The sequence below is a fragment of the Chiloscyllium punctatum genome, chromosome 37 (assembly GCF_047496795.1).
Source record: "Chiloscyllium punctatum isolate Juve2018m chromosome 37, sChiPun1.3, whole genome shotgun sequence".
NCBI classification, from domain to species: domain Eukaryota; kingdom Metazoa; phylum Chordata; class Chondrichthyes; order Orectolobiformes; family Hemiscylliidae; genus Chiloscyllium; species Chiloscyllium punctatum.
The window spans coordinates 17,906,296-17,925,835 of record NC_092775.1 but is presented as its reverse complement, the minus strand read 5'-3'; positions in this window follow the sequence as shown (position 1 = coordinate 17,925,835).

The following is a 19,540-nucleotide window of genomic DNA, read 5'->3' as shown; positions in this document are numbered from 1 at the left end:
TTCAGAGAAAGATAGAAGAAAAGAATGAGGTAAGTAATATAAACTCAGTGATGGATGGGAGCAAAATCCTATTTCTGTAGTTTTAAGCAATTTTATTTTTAGATTCCCTCTGCAATGAACTAACGATAAGGGCCATTCAATCCTGATAATATTGGATTAGAGTGTTGGAAGAAAAAGCAGGAATGAATGTCAGTTCACTGTTCTGGACTGTTAACAGACCAATTTTTACAGTGGAGCACACATCTGCTAATCAATAATGTACAGTGAAGTCTCCATTATCTGATATCATGGAAATTTGTTCAAACCAACCTGGGCACACTACCAACTGCAAGTTCCCTCCGAGCGGCTCGCTACCCTGACTTGGAAATATATTGTCATTAGTTCATTGTTGCTGGGTCAAAATCCTGGCACTCCCTCATTGAACAATGCCTTGGTTTTAAAATTCTCCAAGATATTTTCAAATCCCTCTCACTCCTCCCTACCTCAGCCCCACAACCCTCAAAAATATCTCTGCTAATTTAATTCTAATCTCTTAAAATTCCTAAATTTCTGTCACTCCACCTTTGCTTTCTAAGTGTTGCCAAAGCTTCTAAGCTCTGGATTTTCTTCACGAAATGCCTCCACCCCTTTTTCCTCCTTTAACAATCTGCCTTTTTAATTAACTACCTTGATTTTTGGTCATCTATGAGTAAATAATCTGTTTGATTGAATGGTCTATGTGGCCTGGTTTGATTGGATTGATAAGTCTAACATTCATTAGGTCAGTTTACTTACTAAGAGGTGAAAATGAGGTGAAATAGAAATGATCGAAGTAGTGCAATAAAGTTCTGTGTCACATAAGCCTTTGCCTTGCATATTTTATCAGGATGGCAAATAATGGGAGCGTAGACAATGGGGCTTCCACATAGGCATAATTACAATGCAACAACTTGATATTTGTTTATCCTTCTCCAAACCAGAAGAAATAAGATACATCAGCACTATGTGATAAGATGAGGCATGTGTTAGGAAAATTTGGCATTCCTGTAATACTTAGGAGGGGGTGGTTTTGAGGGAATGAATTGTGACATTTTCCACGAGATTTTCTAAGAGGTTTCTTCCTAATCTCCTCTCACCTTCTTGAGGCTAGCTAAGGGTTGACTGTAGTAGAACAGGGCAGGGAGTGATGCATTTCCTCCAGTAGAAGAGAGGCAACATGAGAGGATCAATTATTAATAGTCATTCTCATACACTTCCTGATGAAGGGTTATGCCCGAGTCTCTTGCTCCTCAGATGATGCCTGACCTGCTGTGCTTTTTCCAGTGCTTCACTTTATCGACTCAGACTCTTCAGTATCTGCAGTTCTCAGTATCTCCTAGTTCAAACACTTCCTGCCAAGTTGTAACAGCAGGACAATTAGAAGCAGAGATGAGCAGAAATAAAGTAAGATTAATGGATTTCTGTACTTAAGATACCTGTAATTTGGGAATAATGAATTTACGGTTTTCAATATATTTAAAAATGGTTGTGATGGGATCCTGGGTTTATATATTGATAAAATGAGAACATTGGCTTTATTCTATAGACAATGGTGCTGTGAGAGGGATGGGTTATGAATGTAAATAGGCAAAAGTGAGGACTACAGAAGCTGGAGATTAGAGTTGACAGTGCATTGCTGGAAAAGCACTGCAGGTCAGGCAGATCTGAGGAGCTGGAGAGTGGACATGCTGGGCAAAAGCCTTTCATAGAACAGGGCTGTGATGTATTTCTCCAGTAGAAGAGAGACAACATGAGAGGTTCAATTATTAAGAGCCATTCTCATACACCTCCTATTGAAGGGCTTTGGCCTGAAACATCCACTCTCCTGCTTTTCCAGTATTACACAGTCAACTTATGAATTTAAATATCTGTCACGTGATCTCTGAACTTTTCCCACATTTTGATCTTCAGTTCTGCAGACATGGATGAAAAAATATAAATATGGGAAAGTTCAACAAATCAAGCAGTAAAACAACACTTATAGTCTTATCCAGAATTCCCCTTGAATTGAGACATACCTTTAATGTTCGTATAGCTTCTCATAGAGCTTTACCATTTTTTTTCCTGATGCATTAGCATTAATTGGTTGAACAAAATAGTTAATATTTCATGATCCAAAGGTACAAATATTCGTACATTGAATTCCATACTAACTATAAAAGAAAAGTCCTCACACATGGTTGTTATAGCATCTATAATTATTGTGTACTAGGTACAGCTAGAATTATTCCTACTCATGGACACTGATGTTCAGTTTTTAACTATATCTGAGAAATAAAATCAAAATGAATGACCAGTTAATAGTCAGTAAAAAAAAAATTACGGTTCAGCTCTCAAAGTGTCATGATCTAAAATTCATTCTGATACCTTGGGAACTCAGTTAAGTAATGGAACCAGAAAAATAAGCTATATATGATTAGAACAACTGCAGTTTTGAGAATCTAATAAAGGTCCTCTAGAACATATTAATCATACTGCTGGATGCAGACAGGAGGACAGGTCACTTTGACATCTAAAAATTTGAAATGTGTCTGAAATGTAATGTTGAATTAACATCTTTGCTCTGCTCAATGTTTGAATGGATAATTTTCCACTAGAATGACCTACCCCAGTCCTGTTCTTTTCTTGTTGTGGAATTCTCTCCAACACAGCAGTTTTTGGAAAAAAATACAGCCATCGGCCAACTAGCAGCTTGACAAAAAAAACAGCAACTTTGCAAAATGAGAGGGAATGTTGCGGTCCCATCTGTACTTAGCTGTACAAACAGTGGCAGAAGGATACACAAGGGCTGCTGTGAAAGCAATTGTAACACGACAAAAGGACTTTTTAGACTCTAGTTGTTTTAATTAGGTAGAATGCGTCATGAGTTTAACGTGGGTGTTAGGACTCAGGTGAGAACTCAAAATAGGTGCGGTTTAATAAATAAAGAATACCACAGAAATGGCTGGAAACAGCGAGCCAGTTAGCTCTATACTGCGAAAGACATTTCAGGTTTGTATCCTTCATCAGATCTGATGAAGGACGAACATTCAAAATGTTAATCTGTCCTTTCTATTTGTACTGGCTGGCCTACCTGTTTGTGTGCTTCCAGCATTTTACATTTTTTATTTCAGACCTATTTCTAGTTTTGCTCTTAACTTTGTAATTTCATCATTGATAATGTAGAGAACAAGATGAGTAAAAGGGACATTTCATCCATATCTAGTACTGTAAGACTTTTGTACGTCTCAGTGTCAACTCTACTAGATCTAAAATAAATTGTGCAAAATTTGATTAGCTCACATCTGATGCTGAATAGATCGTGTATTTCATTTCAACTCTAGGACACCTATATTTCAAATAATAGAAGAATGCTTCATTAAGACTGTAACTCAGTGTTAACTTGAACAGAAATATTACTCTCTCAACTCTATCACAATACTCAGAAGCCAGATGCAGTTCAGTAGGATTTTTAAATGAAGATGATTAAATAATTATATGCAATTAAGAGATAAAGGAAAACTTTAAAGACACTTCACACAGTTGAGTGTATGGGATTGGATGTTGAACAGCTGCTGCTAAGAATTGAATGTTGAAAGGTTCAGAACAAGTTCTCATTACATCTGTACTTGACATGGAATCTCCCTTTTGTAATGTTTGTTCCAAAAATAGCAAAAGAAATGTTCTCAGATGATGGACTTTCGTATTTCAGCTCCTTCAATGATCTAATTAATACAAAATGTTTGATAAAATGCATACAGTCTGCAGCAATGCTTATTATGTTCCTGAAAGCTTTGAAATAACAATCTTTTGCTGTCATGACAGAATTCTCATTTCTTTGCTACATTGATGTAACTCAAAGCATACATTTGCATAAAATTAACTCTTGTGCAGTGCATGGAACAATGAAGAAGCATGTCAGATGTTTCTTGCATTAGTAGCCTTTAGGAAAGATTGATCTCCTTTATTAGGTTTTTAATTATACTTCGAGAAGTTGTGGTTTAATTGAAATTAAATGGAAAATGTAAAGAACCAAGAGGAAAATGTGACTGTAAAACATCGAACAAAGATTTAATCTTTCTCTAATGGTTGCTATATTTAGTAAAGTGTTCTGAAATTAGATTTTTAAAATAAGGTCAACTCTTCATTCTTCCAGGTGAGGTGGGAGTGGAAAATTATCTCTATTCTAATATGAGCATCAAACACTTTCAAGTCAGAAGTAACAGGAATGATCAAATGCAGAATGAAGCTTCCTCAGAATTGTCAAATAAATACCTTTAAAGACTTGCATTTATAAGACACTTTTTGTGATCACCAAATGGCTCAAAAATATAATATGAAGTACTTTATTAAAGTGTATTCACTGATATAATCCAGAAAACTTTGCACTTTATTTATACACAGTAAGTTAATGCGACAATAACTAAATAATCTTTTTTTAAATGTTGGTTATAGAATATATAATGGCCAGGACACCTTTGATGGCTTAGACGATAAATGTTGTATGACATGAAATCATCTAGATTATAGACTCATTTACCTGAGCTCTACCTGTTTGTATTGTATGTAAACCTATCTCTATCTATGAATACACATACCCATGTATGTTCCTATATCTGTATTTGTGACTGTATGAGGGCATATATGTGACCAAGGTTCCATCTGGAAAACCCAAGGAAAAATAGGAAGGGTTTGAGTGTTAGGAGTTAAACAGGGCAAAATGTCTTTCTATTATTGCCTGAGGTCATTGGTAATAATTTTCCATTGTGCAGGAGTTCTCTTTTTGTTCACTTTCTAGGGTTTTGATTCCTCACATTATTAGTTTCCTCCCTCTAATCTGTTAAGTACTTTTATCCTTGTCTTTTAATTTTCCTGAATGTCTTTTCAACTCAGAATTTAATATTATGCACTAATGATCTTCTCTTCTTTATTCTAATTCCATGCTGTTTTCATTCATGTTCTTAAATTTGGTTTCTTTAGACAAAATGATTTCATTAGCCTTGAATTGTGATGGAAAAAGAACATCTTTTTTGTGGTAATGAATCATTTTGATCCATATTTCCATAAAGTCCCATGCTTCCTTTGCATCTTGATAAGCGAGGATTAAAACCATGTGGAGGTTTGGGGAATCTAGGGTTGTGAAATACATCTGAGATTGCTTAAAGCTGTCAAAAACTTAGTTTTAAATTAAAATCATGGAAAGAAATTGTTTTTCTTCCAAAGCAAGTATTAACTTGGCCACGGAAACTCCAATGATTGGACTAGATATTGACTTTAGGCTGCACATTCACTATCAACTGCTTTTTCGCGATCACACAAAGCTAAAATCTATTCCAACCCTCCTCACGCCCCTGACTTCACTGCTGCAGGTTAAGTAGATTGACATGGCCTTTTTACGCAGCAAGTGGTGCCTTTCTTGAATGGAGTCAAAGCAGTTTTTTGACCCCATTGATTCCACTCCTGACATTGGGAATGGATTGCAAAATGATTGAGAGAGGACAGATCTCTGCCTGAAAACAAGATGAAACAGTTACCAAGTAGAATGGGAATTAGACTGAATTCATACACACATGGGGCTTGCTCGCTCTGTCACTCAGTGTACCAAGGGCAGAGGCAGTGCATGGGTGTGATATTACAGGACTAGTAAAGTGAAGGCTCAGTACTTTATGACTTCCAGCTGATGTGATGTAATAATAAGTATTTTCTCTTGTCTGTGATGATGAATTAAAATAGTTGTTTGGCAGCTTGAAGTAATCTCAGTATTTATTTTTTAAAATTAAACTGTGCTGTTTGATGCTTGCTTTCAGTTAAAGAGGATCTATGCTTATTTTGCAAAATGTTAGAATAAAGCAAAAAAAGATTTTATGGTATAAGAAAACGGAATGGAAAATCTTTGTCTACACTTGTTTAGTTTTTGTGCCTGTACAAGATCACCCAAACTCATGGTTACGTTTGTACTCCAAGTTTTTTCTCCTATCACATCTTTGTTTCCAGTTTTGCTCCTTTTACAACTCAATTCTTTTTCATACTTTAAGCTGCAAAATTCACTTGAGACTGGAAATCAGAGCTTCTGAAATAGCTCTAAAGTTATCTTACAAGAATTTTAAATACTGCCTTTTCCTTAGATGGCTTTCAGTTACACCCCCTAAAAACGTTATAAAGCTTTGTACTGGGGTGGCTCAGTGGTTAGCACTGCTGCCTCATAGCACCAGGGACCCAGGTTTGATTCCAGCCTTGGGCAACTGTCTGTGTGGAGTTTGCACAGTTTCCCTGTGTCTGTGTGGGCTTCCTCTGGGTGCTCCAGTTTCCTTGCATAGGCCAGGTGAATTGGCTATGTTAAATTGCCCATAGTATTAGGTGCATTATTCAGAGGAAAATGGGTCTGGGTGGGGTTACTCTTCGGAGGGTTGGTGTGAACTTGTTGGGCTGAAGGGCCTGTTTCCACACTATAGGGGAGTCAAAACTAATCTATTTCCCTTGCATGGAATATCCTTAATATAAAGGTCTCAATTTTAGGATGTGGAGACGGCATTCTACTGTCTTTAATATTTACTATTGTGCTAAACCAAACAGTTGCACACAATACCTGATAACAGAATGTTTCTCTGCCAGAGACTATGTTACAATGATGATCAACATAAATGCAGAGTGATATGATCTAAGGCCAGTCATGAAGTGGAAGAATGAAAGGTTACTCTTCCATGAATTCCAATGATTATAACCCTTACAGATTAGCAACAGCTCTTGTATTTCAGCTCAGGAGGATGACATTCAGCCTTATTGCACAATACTGACTCTTTAAGTTGTACTGTCTGCTCAAATTAGGCTGAATTACCTTTTGTATTTTTCTTTTCAAACTGTTACTTAGTTCCTTCTGTGTGAAAATAAACATTGCGAGTTCTTCATTTCACTAATAGCAGGCGCGTGTACACTATGAGTCATAAAGATAACATTGTCACTAATAAATTCAATAAGAAATTCAAGACAGTCAATTTTATTCAGAGGGTTAGAATGTGAAACTTCCTTTCACATAGTGTGTTTGAGGTGAATAGCATAGATAAATTATAAGAGAAATTCAATAAGTGAAATAAAAATCGTAAAATAAAAATTAATTAAAAATAAGAATAAAAAATAAATACAATAGTCAGTTTAGATAAATTAGGTTGTGAGGTCTCAATGGGTCAAATGGCTTGATTCCACACTGCAGTGATTCTGTTCTTCAAGGTGGCTTGTGTGGAGCTATGGTCAGTTGGGTCAAATGCCCTATTTTTGTGTTGCAAGTGAGAAACAGCTATTTCTCTTGTAGAAACCATTTGTAACTTTTTAAACCAAAATAGGTCTGAAGCTGGGTGGTTCACCAGAGTTTGAACTCCCTCTGATTCTCTCACAGACCACTTGACACTGTTGCAGTTTCACTGGTTTTATTCAAGTATCTGTCAAGCTGAGGCACATTCTCCCTGATGTTTTATACTTGTTTCCAATCAGAACATATGCTATTGGTCACAGACCTCCAATCACCAACAGGTCAGTATTGGCAGCCATCCAATTGCGACTCTGCTCACCCTATTCTGGCGGAGACATGCATGAAACATATGGTCACTGGCCAATCCCATCGTGGGTTCACTTGACTAGATTAAAATAACCTGTTGCAGCTATGCCACCTACGTCGTAGGAATTTACTGATGTCATCAGTTTTAACTACCTTGTGAGGCCAAGTCTCTGGGGGTGAGTTGACCCCTTTAAACCAAATAAACCTAACTCCCAATCAATGCAATAGCAGTGATTTGAAGTCTGCTCATTACAAAGCAAATCAAGATCTTCAGGTACAACAATTGAATAAAAATAAGAAATCAATTAAGAACTTATGTATGTAACACTCAGAAAGGCTTAATTTAACTTTACAAATGCAAACCAAGTCCGCAATCAAAAGGAGAAGCCTTTCGAGAGAGTAAATCAGAAAGGTAGTATCACTTGAGGAGCTTTATTTTAAAATTCTGCAGTGCTCTTGGTTTGTTATTTCACCAATCAAATTGTAAAAATATAATTTTGGTCTACGTACTTGGCACATATCTTTCCTATGTTATACCATGGAAGCCTAAGCAGTCATGCCTTATTCAGTGTGAGAGGCCTTTATTGTTTCCTGCACAAATGACTGTTGTGTTTAAATGAGTTTAGTGGTTTAAATGGACCACTGAGCCCTTTTCACAGCAGAATAGAGATGTAGATGCAATAAGAGTAGGAGAGTCGCAGTCTAATGAAGACAGCAGGGTAATGAGGTTGATATTGAGTGGTCTGTAATGGTAAATGTGTGTTGGACCAAAACACACACCTAATTGCTTCCTTGGGTTTCACTGATAGAGTTGTGGATGACTTAATTTTTTTCTGTGCCTGTTATTTTTCATTACACTTTTTTATAGATTGTACTGTAGAGTGTAGATAATGTCTTTCAAGCATAAACAAATCACTATTTATTCATTTTCTACCTCCCTAATAAGAATTCCATTGACAACCTAGCAAAGAATGATACAATATTAACAAAAGGAAATTGTGAAAATATTGATTGCAACTTGGCGGATTCACTGAGGTACAAAGTCAGCTCATTGGGTTATATCTTTCTATATCCTTAACACTTGCCATGCTGGCTACTGGTTTAGTAAATGGACTTTGGTAATTAACTTTTAGATAATATTTCCAAAAACGTTGAGTCACACAAAACTATTCTGTCTGTTTCCTAACCACCACCAAGGTCCTTCCAACTAACACCCTTACACTTGTTTGCCAACATTGGCTTCCAGTCAAAGTATGCCTCAAATTTTAAAATTCTTGTGGTTGTGTGTGTGTGTGTGTGTATGTGTTTGGGGGGGTGGGGAGGGGAGGTGCGGTGGAGGGAGCTGACATTATGGAAGCCATCAAGACATGATACATGGGCAGGGCCAGCAAGAGAGTTGTGTTAGCCTGCTATTTGCTGTATGCGCATGTGATGCCAAATATTGCCAATATGTTGTTGGGCAGATAACTGCCACCATCCTTCATGTCTGGCTGGGTCTACAAGGCCTACTTGGTGTGAAGTGGTAGAAGAAAATCACTAAGTAACCTAACAAAAAGTAGATTATAAGATTGCATGATAGCAATCATGTGTGTTACTATAGTGTGATAGACATCATTATTAAGACTATTGGGAGATCCAGGGTAACATGCACGTCCCCTTTGAGGTCCTTTCCCCACCCAAGTCATAACAACATCATTAGCGTTTAATTCAGTCTTCAGCATTTAACCCTTCCACAGCTCTCTGTGGTAAAGAATTCCACAGGTTCACTACCTTCTGATAGAAGAAATTCCTCCTCTGTCTTAAAGAGATGTCTTAAACTGTGTAACCTTACATTTTCCCACTTCCTTAACCTGCCTACATCCCTCTGCAGACACTTGGTGCCACCCTCATCACTTTCCTTCCCACTTATTTTACTATCATCTGCAAACTTTGCTATTGCATATTCGCTTCCATCATCCAAGTCATTAATATATATTGCAAATAATTTACAGAGCACCAATCATCGGAGCCCATGACTTCAGGGATCTCGGGTTTGAGCCGCATTACCCCTCTATGATCATTTATAGCAAGGTCATGCTCATATGTGAGAGTGATAGAAACTGTTGTGAGCTGCTGCTTAATCAGAGATATGACAGGCTGAATCTTGCCAGAAATCAGCTAAAGTGACAAGTTCCAAGGAGGGTTTTTCTCTGCAAGATCTAGTGAGTTTTCTGACCCTATTGTCCTAAGCACGCCTCATCAATTATCTAACCTGTCCCTACGAAGACTCTCTCATTCAATACAATCTGAATTCTCTCACTTGCTTTTGGGAGAAGGACCTATTCCTGGGGGAATATCTGAGCATTCCCATAAATGGTGCCAGTACCATTTTGAAAAGGCGTTGCCTTTTCCCCATAACCTTTGATTCTCTTACTCACTTAGAATCTAACTACCTCAGCCTTGAATATTCTTAATGACGCAGCTTCAACAGCTCTCCGTGGTAAAGAATTCCACAGATTCACTATCCTCTGACAAGAAATTCTTCCTCGCCTCTGCCGTAAGGGGATGACCACTTATTCTGTCCCTTGGTTCTTGGCTGTCACAACAAGGGGAAATAAACATGCCACACTTACTATGTCAAGTCCCTAATGAATCTTGTATGTTTTAATAAGATAACTTCATTCAAAACAATGCAGTTCCAACCTGTTCAATCTCTTCTTATCAGAAAATTCCTCTCTCTCCAGGGTGAACATTGCGAAAATGCCTCCAATGCCACAGTATCTTTACTTAGATAAAGGGACTAAAACTGTCACTCCCTTCTAGGTGTGGTCCGAACAGTGCTTTAAATAGTTTATGCTCCATTCCCCTTGGAATAAAGGCCAATATTCCAACTGCCTTCTCTATTACTGACTGAACTTGTATTCTAGCTTTTTGATATTTAGGCAGAAGGAACCCCAAATGCTTACGGACCTCAGCATCCTGCAATTTTTCTCGATTTAAATATTCTAGTCTTAGAGTCACAGAGATGTACAGCATAGAAACAGACCCTTCAGTCCAACCTGTCCATGTCGACCAGATATCCCAACCCAATCTAGTCCCACCTGCCAGCAGCCGGCCCATATCCCTCCAAACCCTTCCTATTCATATACCCATCCAAATGCCTCTTAAATGTTGCAATTGTACCAGCCTCCACCACTTCCTCTGGCAGCTCATTCCATACACGTACCACCCTCTGCATGAAAAAATTCCCCTTAGGTCTCTTTTATATCTTGCCCCTCTCACCCTAAACCTGTGCCCTCTCGTTCAGGACTCCCTGACTTTGCCTATTTACCCTATCCATACCCCTCATGATTTTGTAAACCTCTATAAGGTCACTCCTCAGCCTCTAACACTCCAGGGAAAACAGCCCCAGCCTGCTCAGCCTATCCCTATAGCTCAAATCCTCCAACCCTGGCAACATCCTTGTAAATCTTTTCTGAACCCGTTCAAGTTTCACAACATCTTTCCAATTCCAAGAGACCGGAATTGAATGCAATATTCCAACAGTGGCCTAACTAATGTCCTGTACAGCCGCAACATGACCTCCCAACTCCTGTACTCAATACTCAGACCAATAAAGGAAAGCATACCAAACGCCTTCTTCACTATCCTACCTACCTGTGACTCCACTTTCAAGGAGCTATGAACCTGCACTCCAAGGTCTCTTTGTTCAGCACCACTCCCTAGGACCTTACCATTAAGTGTATAAGTCCTGCTAAGATTTGCTTTCCCAAAATGCAGCACCTCGCATTTATCTTCTTGCATAAATTGCAAAGCCTTACATTTTCCCACATTATATTCCATTTGTCATGTTTTTGCCCACTAACTTAACCTGTCTACATCCCTCTGCAGACACTTCATTGGCATCTTCACCACTCTCCTTCCCACCTATTTTACTGTCATTTGCTATTGTTTATTTATTTACATCATCCAAGACATTAATATATATTGCAAATAATTCTGGCCCCAGCATTGACCCCTGTGGCACTCTGCTACTTATATCCATTGCCATCCTGAAATTGCAATACGCACACCCCCCTTCCAACTTTCTGTTCTCTAGTAGTTAACCAATTGTCAATTAATGCTAATGTACTAACTCCAACATCATTGGCCTTTATTAAGAGGACAAAACGGTGAACTGGAGTCACCAGGTACCACTTAGACTTTTTTGTCAGAAATACTTGGTAGTTGAGAGAATGAAGGTCTGCATATTAATAAGGGGAGATTGAGTAGAAATGAGACTGTAGGACCATAGGATATAGGATCTGAATTAGGCCATTCAGCCCAATGAGTCTGCTCTATCCTTCGATCACAGAAAATATGTTTCTTAATCCCAATCGCTAGAGGATGATTAAGAGTGATAATCCATGTTATTAAATCTATTACTGCTCACTGGAGAATCTCATCTTGATGTCAAGGACTAGGTTGGAAAATGTGATTTTTTTGGTCTTAGACCATAAGACATAGGAGCAGAAATTAGGCCATTTGGTCCATCGAGTCTGCTCTACCATTCAATCATGGCTGATAAGTTTCTCAACGCCATTCTCCCGCTTTCTTCCCCTTAATCCTTGATCCCCTTAATACTCAAGACCCTATCTATCTCAGTCTTAAATGTGCTCAATGACCTAGCCTCTATGGCCTTCTGTGGCAATGAATGCCACAGATTCTCCACTCTCTTGCTGAAAACGTTTCTCCTTATCTCCATTCTAAGAGGTCTTCCCTTTACTCTAAGGCTGTGCCCTCAGGTCCCAGTCTCTCCTACCAATGGAAACATCTTCCCAACATACACTCTGTCCAGGCCATTCAGTATTCTGTATGTTTCAATTAGATCCTCCCTCATCCTTCTAAACTCCACCAATCATAGACCCAGAGTCCTAAAACATTCCTCATATGTTACGCTTTTCACTCCTGGGACCATTCTCGTGAATCCCCTTTGAACATGCTCCAGGGCCAGTACATCCTTCCTGAGATATGGGGTAAAAACTGTGCACAATACTCCAAATGTTGCCTGACCAGAGCCTTATAGAGCCTCAGAAGTACATCCCTGCTTTCATAGAGTCAAAGAGATGTACAGTATGGAAACAGACCCTTTGGTTCAACTCATCCATGCCGACCATATTCATTCCTCCAATCACTTCTTATCCATATACCCATTCAGATGCCTTTTAAACATTGCAATTGCACGTTATACTCAAGTCCTCTCAAAACAAATGCCATCATTACATTTGCCTTCCTAACTACTGACTCAACCTAAAAGTTTACCTTGAGAGAATCCTGAATGAGAACTCCCTTTGCACTTCAGACTTCTGAATTTTCTCTCCATTTAGAAAATAGTTCATGCTTCCTATCAAAGTGCATAACCTCACAGTTTTCCACGTTATGCTCCATCTGCCACTTCTTTGCCTAGTCTCCTAACCTGTCCCAATCCTTCTGCTGCCTCCCTGTCTCCTCAATACTACCTGTCCCTCAACCTATCCTTGTATCAGTTGCAAATGTAGCCAGAATGCTCTCAGTTCCTTCATTTTGAACGTTAATGTATAAATTGGTCCCAAAACTGAGCCTTGTGGAACACCGCTTGTCACCTGCTGCCTTCCTGAGAAGGACCCTTTTATGACCACTCTCCATTTTCTGTCAGACACCCAAGCTTCTATCCAGGCTAGCACCTTGCCTCTGACACCATGGGCCCTTATCTTATTCAGTAGCCACCTGTGCATCACCTTGGCAAAGGACTTCAGGAAATTGAGAAGAGCCTCACTTGATACCTCGCCCAATTTTCATAAATTTCTCGCTATAACCCACATAATGTAGAGCCTGGGAAAATTCTGCCCTCCTTCTCCAATGCTCCTCCAGCACAGTCTATTTGTCTCTCACATTTGTTGGTGATTGATTTACTCGTGAGCCTATCAGTGCTAAGAAACACCCTGTGATTGGAAGGACAGCTTAGAATGTAAGTGGCTGCAGCGAGAGAGTCACTGGTCTTGCAGAGTACAGGTTTGAGCCTCAAGAGTTGCCAACTGCTCAGGGTTAGCTTCTGACTGGGTATGGGGAATGCTGCATAGTGATGATGGGAGTGGGGGTGGGAATAGGTAAGGAGGAAGGAAAGGCTGCAAGGGGCTTGGGAGGCTAAAGAGCAAGCTGCTTGCTATATGCAGTGGGATCAATGAAGAGGCCGCAAGTGGTGTTGGGGGTGGATTACAAGGGGTGGGATGGTTTGGATGGAAAGAAGATGTTACAAGCCATGAGGGATTGTGGGAAGAGACAGCAAGGGCTGGGGCCTGGGGAAAGTGTTGCAGGATGAAACTTTATGTGGGGGGTGTGGGAAGAAAGAAAGACTGCAAGATGGGGTAGAAGAGGAAGGCTGCAAATTGGGATTAAGAAGCAAGCTAGAAAGGAGAGACAGTAAGTTTTGGACTTGTCAACAATGGGAACACTCCACCACCTGGGTTGCACCGTGGCTCAGTGGTTAGCACTGCTGCCTTACAGCCCCAGGGACCCAGGTTCGATTCCAGCCTCAGGTGACTGTCTGTGTGGAGTTTGTTCTCCCTATGTCTGCGTGGGTTTCCTCCCAGTGCTCTGATTTCCTCCCATTGTCCAAAGATGTGCAGGTCAGGTGAATTGGCCATGCTAAATTGACCATAATGTTAGGTGCATTAGTCAGAGGGGAAATGGGTCTGAGTGGGTTACTTGTCGGTGTGGACTTGTTGGACCGAAGGGCCTGTTTTCACACTGGAGGGAATCTAATATAAAAATACCTGGGAACCAGGAAAATTTGAAATCAATGATGTAATATCATGGGTGGAAATTAGGAACAGCAAGGGAGCAGTCACCTCATTAGGGGTTTAGCAGCAGGGAGATGGAAGAAAGCATAGGTCGGCAGATTTTGCAGAAGTGTGGACGTAGTAGGGTTGTTGTAATGGGTGACTTTAACTTTCCCAATATTGATTGGAGCCTCCTTCAACAGAAGATTTGAATGGAGCAGTTTTTGTAAGGTGTGTTCAGGAGGGGTTCCTAACTCAGTACGTTGACAGGCCCGACGAGGGGCGAGGCCATTCTAGACTTGGTGCTGGAAACGAGCCAGGGCAGGTATCAGATCTTGTGGTGGGAGAGCATTTTGGTGATAGTGACCACAACTGCCTCACATTCTACATAGTTATGGGGAAGGAGAGGATTAGGCAAAATGGGAGGATATTTAATTGGGGAAGAGGAAACTATGATGTGATTAGACATGAGTTAGGAAGCATGGATTGGGAGCAATTGTTCCATGGTAAAGACACTATAGACACGTGGAGACTGTTTAAGAAACAGTTGTTGCAAGTGATGAATAAATATGTCCCTCTGAGACAGGCAAGAAGTGGTAAGATAAAGGAACCTTGGATGATGAGAGTGGTGGAGCTTCTAGTCAAAAGGAAGAAGGCAGCTAACATAAGGTGGAGGAAGCTAGGGTCAAGCTCAGTTCTAAATGATTACAGGCAGGTGAGGAAGGAGCTGAAAAATGGTCTGAGGAGAGCCAGGAGGGGACACGAGAAAGGTTTGGCAGAACGGATTAGGGAGAACACAAAGGCATTTTACACTTATGTGAGAAATAAGAGAATGGTCAAAGAAAGAGTAGGGCTGATCAGGCATAGCATAGGGAATTTGTGCGTGGAGTATGAGGAGGTAGGGGAAGCCCTAAATGAGTGTTTTGCTTCTGTCTTTATGAAAGAAACAAACTTTGTAGTGAATGAAACCTTTGAAGAGCAGGTGTGCATGCTGAAATGGATAGAGATAGAGGAAGCTGATGTGCTGAAAATTTTGTCAAACATTAAGATTGCCAAGTTGCCAGGCCCAGACCAGATTTGTCCTCAGCTGCTTTGGGAAACGAGAAATGCAATTGCTTCGCCACTTGCGAAGATCTTTGCATCCTCGCTCTCCACTGGAGTTGTACCTGAGGACTGGAGAGAGGCAAATGTAATTCCTCTTCAAGAAAGGAAATAGGGAAATCCCCGACAATTACAGACCAGTAAGTCTCACGTCTGTTGTCTGCAAGGTGTTAGAAAGGATTCTGAGGGAGAGCACTTATGACCATCTGGAAGAGCATGGCTTGATTAAATGCAGTCAACACGGCTTTGTGAGGGGCAGGTCATGCCTCACAAACCTTGTCAAGTTCTTTGAGAGTGTGACTAGAAAAGTTGATGAGGGCCGAGCTGTGGATGTGGTGTATATGGACTTCAGCAAGGCATTTGATAAGGTTCCCCATGGTAGGCTCATTCAGAAGGTCAGGAGGAATGGGATACAGGGGAACTTAGCTGTCTGGATACAGAATTGGCTGGCCAACAGAAGACAGCGAGTGGTAGTAGAAGGAAAATATTCTGCCTGGAAGTCTGTGGTGAGTTGTGTTCCACAGGGCTCTCTCCTTGGGCCTCTCCTGTTTGTAATTTTCATTAATGACTTGGATGAGGGGATTGAAGGATGGGTCAGCTAGTTTGCAGACGACACAAAGGTTGGAGGTGTCATTGACAGTATAGAGGGCTGTTGTAGGCTGCAGCGGGACATTGACAGGATGCCGAGATGGGCTGAGAGGTGGCAGATGGAGTTCAACCTGGATAAATGCGGGGTGATGCATTTTGGAAGGTCAAATTTGAAAGCTGAGTACAGGATTAAGGATAGGATTCTTGGCAGTGTGGAGGAACAGAGGGATCTTGGTGTGCAGGTACATAGATCCCTTAAAATGGCCACCCAAGTGGACAGGGTTGTTAAGAAAGCATATGGTGTTTTGGCTTTCATTAACAGGGGGATTGAGTTTAAGAGTCGTGAGATCTTGTTGCAGCTCTATAAAACTTTGGTTAGACCGCACTTGGAATACTACGTCCAGTTCTGGTCGCCCAATTATAGGAAAGATGTGTATGCTTTGGAGATGGTTCAGAGGAGGTTTACCAGGATGCTGCCTGGACTGGAGGGCTTAACTTATGAAGAGAGGTTGACTGAGCTCGGACTATTTTCATTGGAGAAAAGGAGGAGGAGAGGGGACCTAATTGAGGTATACAAGATAATGAGAGGCATAGATAGAGTCGATAGCCAGAGACTATTTCCCAGGGCAGAAATGACTAACACGAGGGGTCATAGTTTTAAGCTGGTTGGAGGAAAGTATAGAGGGGACATCAGAGGCGGGTTCTTTACACAGAGAGTTGTGAGAGCATGGAATGCGTTGCCAGCAGCAGTTGTGGAATCATTGGGGACATTTAAGAGACTACTGGACATGCATATGGTCACAGAAATTTGAGGGTGCATACATGAGGATCAGTGGTCAGCACAGCATCGTGGGCTGAAGGGCCTGTTCTGTGCTGTACTGTTCTATGTTCTATGTGCTAATGTATTTCTTGAAAATAAATGTCAAATCTCTAGTTTAAGGCTGTATAAGATCAGGAGCTATTACTTGTAGAAAAATATAGTGGACATTATTGTGACAAAGAGTCAATTGGTAAGCTTAAATCTGCAACTTAGCTGCAATATATGGGGTCAAAACTACCTGGTTAAAATGCTCCAGAGCTGTGACCACTTGCATAATATGAACAACCAGGTTGTGGGCAATTGTTTGACAAAGTATAGCATACTGAAGCCTGAGCTTCTGATGGGCTTTCTAAATAGAGCTACAGGGTACAAATGTGAAAACGTTTTGCTTAACTGATATAAACTAGAACAACACCACTGTGATTGTAGTTTCCAATCCTAGGCACCAGAATGGTATAGAAGCTTGTTGGAGTTTCAGAAGGAATTTAAACAAATGGTTGTAGCATTGAGGTATTATAGACATACTGAGGAGTCAGGAAGCCCCATGAATTTGTAGAGGTTTGTAAAACTATGAAGGCTTAGATAAAATAAATAGAATCTGCTTCCAATAGCTGAAGAATCAATAATTAGATTCAACTTCATTGAAATTGATAGACAAAAGAGCCAGAGGTGGCATGAATGAAATGTTTGCACAAAGACCATTTAAGGATTTGGAATGTACTCTCTCTCTGATTTGAGGTGAATACAGATTCAAATTAGCATTCTAAAGGAAATACAGTAGTGCCTCGACTTACGAACTTAATCCGTTCTGGAACCCGGTTCGCGAACCGAAAAGTTCGCGAATTGATTCAATTTTCCCATTGTTCAGATATTCAAAGCGCGCATAGCAAAACAGAATAATTACAATGAAACCACGGGCTTTTTGCATTCGTACCTTCGTTCGTACCTTGAATTTCATACGTAAATTGAAGCAAAATTTTACGTACAGTCCTGTTTGTAAACCGATTTGTTCATGAACGGGGTCGTTCGTATGTTGAGGCGCTACTGTAGTATAATTACTTTGAGAAAGAAAAAGCCAAGAATGAATGGGAGAACACAACGGTAGGACTTTTTATAAAGACTAGTGCACACCCAATGGATTGAATGGCCTCCTGGTGTGCTGTATGACACTATAGACACTATATTATTGGACCCAAAATGCTGGACACAAGTTGTTGAGGGTCAACAGTTGGGGCATTTCTCTTCCTGGCCCTGGTGTGGAATGACTTATTTAAACAGAATGCAAAATTTTGCTTTCCTGATGGTAGTTGAAGTCATCTTTTGCCTGAAACGTCGATTTTCCTGCTCCTCAGATGCTGCCTGACCTGCTGTGCATTCCAGCACCACTCTAATCTAAACTCTGGTTTCCAGCATCTGCAGTCCTCACTTCTGCTTCATTATTGCAATACATTTGCACGCTATGTTCATCTACCCACATATCAAATTTATTAAATGCTCTTGGGAGGTGCCTTTAGACAGTTTATTACATTAAAGGTTTGATATACCTGAGTAAATACAAGTTGTTATGCTGGTTATGGAAATAGAATGATGTCAATGCTACAATATGACTACAGGAACCTGATGACTGTTTTTCTGTAATGAGGAATCTCACTGGATAGATCAATGTAGTCCATCGAGGAAGCAACAGCACTGGAGCAGCGAAACCTGGTAACTATAGCATTGCTTCATGAAAGACAATGGGAAGATGTCATAGCCATAATGTCTTTGGTTTCAATATTGAAGCTGACAGATGAGACAACTGAGACAAGAGCAAAGGAGTACTGCAGATGCAGAGCTGGATGACGACAATGGAGTGGTCGCGTTAAATGACCATTGCGCAAAGCAATTGCAGTATTACAGAGGGAATTTGTATCATTCACAGGGTCATCAAACACTTTATAGAGAATCTCCGGATCATTAGTGAGTCAGTATACAAATCAATGTTTCACTTTACAGGACCATTACATCATTGTAAGGAATCATTTAACTATTGTAGAACCACTACAATATTTCTCAGAGTTATTGAATCACACAGGATCAATGTAGTGTTATAGAAAACAATTGCATTGTTACAACAGCCATTACACCATTATACTGCATGGATATATAAACCCATTGTACCATTATATGACATCATTGCAGCATTTAACTAAATGATTAGATAGGACTGTTGCATTATTAGAGCTCTACATTAGTCAATTAATAATTCCATTATTATACAGAACTATTGCGTCATCATACAGGGTCACCAAAATATTATATAGGACCATTAAATTATCCCATAGATCATCAAACTGTTAGACAGGACTATAATACATTATACAGTGCCAATGAACCATTACACAGAACCATCAAACCATTATACAGAGCTATTGAACTATTATACCAGCCATCAGGATTGGGATTTATCACAAGCTGTTGCTTGAATATTAATGCTAACAGATAGAATGGCAGGAATGTGTGATAGTGCTAAGAAAGGAACAAGAAACAGACCTGTTGATTTGACATCTTAAACCAGTTGTCATTTGTCAGACAGAGATATTACAGCTTGCACGAGTGAGTCAATGTTGTCACTGTAGTGATTAAAAGAGCAGCAGCCTTCATTGAGATACATCTCACCCGGTCATATACGTGCAGCAAAATATCTTACTCATCCTCTGCTAATCTAGG